General features: G+C 40.0%; 1 long non-coding RNA gene across 1 annotated transcript in view; it reads left to right on the plus strand.

Moving 5' to 3' along the window:
• Window positions 1-3,085, plus strand: part of LOC108796864 — a 3,557-nt gene extending 472 nt beyond the window's left edge. The window contains exons 2-3 of the long non-coding RNA XR_001941837.1: window positions 1,039-1,912; window positions 3,050-3,085. This is a non-coding gene — a long non-coding RNA (uncharacterized LOC108796864). The remainder of the gene's footprint in view (window positions 1-1,038; window positions 1,913-3,049) is intronic.
• The last annotated feature ends 376 nt before the right edge of the window (window positions 3,086-3,461 follow it).

Genomic DNA, 3,461 nt, shown 5'->3' on the forward strand with positions numbered 1-3,461 from the left:
GGTTGGGGGGGGGGATGATGCGTGTGTTGGAGAGGGTTAATAGGGTTTAGCTTGTAGATCTCCTGTGTGGATGAGATGTCAGTCCACTGCTCGCATCTTCCAGCATCCCATCGAACTGGCAGCATCGTGTAGAACCTCACTGCTTAGACAGCATCTCATTCAAGGATTGAACACCAGCATCGTTCTCACCACATCGTATGTACAATGAGCATCTATCGTACATAGCATCTTTTCCCAGCATCTACATGCTCCATCGTATCTATGTCAACATCTCTCCGACTGCATTGTACACACAGCTGTCACTGCACACCACACACCAACACGCAGCTCACTGCATTCACCACGCTTCCAACAACACTTCCATTTCCTGATTATTCTAGCACACGATGCCTAGAAGCATCAGTACTGAAGAAGAGTATTAGGACCTACATACTCTTTGCTGCACATGTAATGCTTTGCCTCTGTTTTACTGCCAGCACCAAACTCTTGGCATGCAAATGAGCGAACTCATTCATCTCTGCTCAGTCTACCTCTGACAGCTCTCCCAGACCATTCTTAGTATCCCAAACAATGACGTTGACAGCGCTGTTGTATTTCTTTATCCCTTTGCAGTGCTGGATTACTTCTTCCAATATTTACACCACTGTCTGTTTTGTCATCTCCATGCACTGTCAAGATTTTACTAACAACAGCTTGAAGCACTCTCAAGTCATCACATCCTTTTTGACCTGTCAAAAACCTCACCTATATCCTCACTGCAATCTCAGCATCTCACTGCCCCACCCCCACTGCACACACTGCACGGTGCAATCCCAACATGTCACAGGAAATCCAGGACCCCACAGCACCTTACTGCACCGCTTCTCTGCATTCACAGTGCCTTCTTGCACATCTTGCATCTCGCCTTTCTGCATTAACATGATATCTTACTGCATTGGCAACATTTCACTCTATTCCCAACATCTCACAAAACCTGCTTTCTTAGCCCCTTGTTCTTCTTCTCTAAACTCTTATCTCACAATTGTCTTCTCTGAACAGAAGCCATGGAGCAGGACTACCTGACCCTGGTGATAGATCTCGAGGAGGGTTACAGCATCTTCTGCTAAGATTTCATCAAATTCGTGTGGGATGCAGGTCATTCTTGCCAATACCACAAACACTCCTGTTCTGCTGCTTGCTCCCTCATCCAGCTTGAAATAACATCAGACTGGAATTTGGATGATCAGTGGTTTGTTCTCACAACGTCTTCTTTTTAGAAGCCACTCCATAACTGAAGATGAGTGGTAAAATAAAAGAGGAACTTGTTTATACGGTGCCTGGTTTGTGCTGCTGAAGTCTTCACTATCTCCAAGTTTAATGGATGTTCTTATATGTTGGTGGCTGCTACAGGAATATTGTTATTGCACTCTCGTTCTGTCTCCCGGAGTTAAATGGGATCTCATAAGTTATTCTTATGCTGTTGAGTGGGGGGTAACTAAAAGGCGTGAATAAAAAGCAAAATAGATCATGCAGAGCCCACACAATAGATATCAATACACTCTGGACAATGAATGGGAACCCCTCTTAGGATTTCTACACACGTCTGCAACAGCTTGGACTGAATTTGACCGGCACAACTGAATCCCAGACATCTCTTGTGTGAGCCGTGAGAAAATAAGTGCAAGACATCAAATTATTACAACTAAGTTAACAGAGGGGCCTGTCTCCCTCCCCCCTCAGAGAATCTCCCCATGTACCAGACTGGGTACCAGCTCACTCATCTCTAGCCTATACAAAGGATATGTCTAAGCCTGGAACACACAGACAAGCATGTGCTTGGGCTTCTATCATCTTCCAAGATATAGTTTTCTGTTGATATTGTTTAATGGTCCTTATCCATGAAATGTTGCTGCCTTGAAGCCTGTGTTTGCAAGTAAGTGTTAAAATATGTGAATAATGATCCATTCTTCATGTTATTAAAAGACAAACTTTATAATAAAACGTTTACCATGCAAAACAAACAGTTGTGGGATTGTTGTGAAGCCTGGGAAAATGCCCTGAGTACCGTAGAGTCCAGCCTATTCATTGCAGACCCTCTGCCTCAAAAGACCTCTCTCCCCGTAGACATCATTGTCATGCTAATTGGACAAACTGAACTTGATTTTGAATCCCCTTCTCTATTTGTCCTGATTTTTTCTTTTTTTTTTGTCTGTGGGAACAAAATGAAGAACCTACGGTGTGAAATTAATTAATCAGGCCTTGCTTAAAACGGCAAAACAAAGGATGTGTTTTTCCAGACTTAACTTTTTAAAGCCTAACAATAACACTCATTTCTAATCTCAAGCCCTACTCTGAATCTGTTAGTTGGGTGTCTGCAGTAAATACAGCTTTTAACTACTATTAATATATTAAAAGGGTGCTCCCTCTCTGATATTTATTTCTATTTAAATGCACATCTATATATAGCAATTTCTGAAATATCAGTTTATTATTCCATTATTTGCCATGTGCTTTATTGCTACACTAGATCACAAGATGCCACTACTTCTGCTTTAATATTTTATTTAGCAGAATAAAGTCAGTGAACATGTATGTAGAATATATAAATGTATTAGAACATAGATAGATAGATAGATAGATAGATAGATAGATAGATAGATAGATAGATAGATAGATAGATAGAGTAGCTAGTATCTGTTGTTAGCTGTACTACAAAAGGATGAAAAGCATGTGACAAATTGTAGGGCCTAAATAGTATGTGTACTGTTGGGGTAATGGAATAATCCCCATCACTGTTACATTTTTTTATATATATTTGAAGCTCAGGAAAAACATCCGTGCCACATCCATGCATTAATGCTGTACATTTTGCTGATTATTTAAAGGCTTACATAATATGGTTTTCGCATGAAGTATTGGGTAATTGTGTTAGTTTATTAGCAGGTTTGTTTTAGGGCCTTTTAATGTGTTATACTGTGACTGATAAATCTGCCTAGAGTGGGACATGCACATTTATTTTAAAATAAAGCTTTAGCTTTGAAATAAAGCTTTAAATTCTGATCTCTCCTAGGTTAAGAGCAAAGGGGCATTTCCTGATCCTCACACGGTAAGGCTTGATTTTGAGTTCAGATGTTCATGGATGTTGTGCAGGTGTGGTTCTTGCTCCTGTATGTCTTATTGCTGACTTGCACATTTATGGAGTACTCATTTGTTTCTGCATTTATAGTACAGTGTGGTATGAAATATATTTTAGGTGGTATATTCACACAGAAGTGGCCATGTGTATTGTGGTTATGTATGATCACAGAGGTTTGCAAAAAAAAAATCCTTTGCCATATCTTTCCTTGTAATCATTTCTTAATGTAACCACATACAGTTCAGGCTTATAGCAGGTGACTTTGGTTGACATATTCAGCTGTAATATAGGCACTTAGACATACAGTTATGTTTATCAGCTACATTATCACATGTATAATAATACA

This window comes from Nanorana parkeri, unplaced genomic scaffold, assembly GCF_000935625.1.
Source record: "Nanorana parkeri isolate BGI_ZX_2015 unplaced genomic scaffold, ASM93562v1 scaffold1183, whole genome shotgun sequence".
Lineage (NCBI taxonomy): Eukaryota > Metazoa > Chordata > Amphibia > Anura > Dicroglossidae > Nanorana > Nanorana parkeri.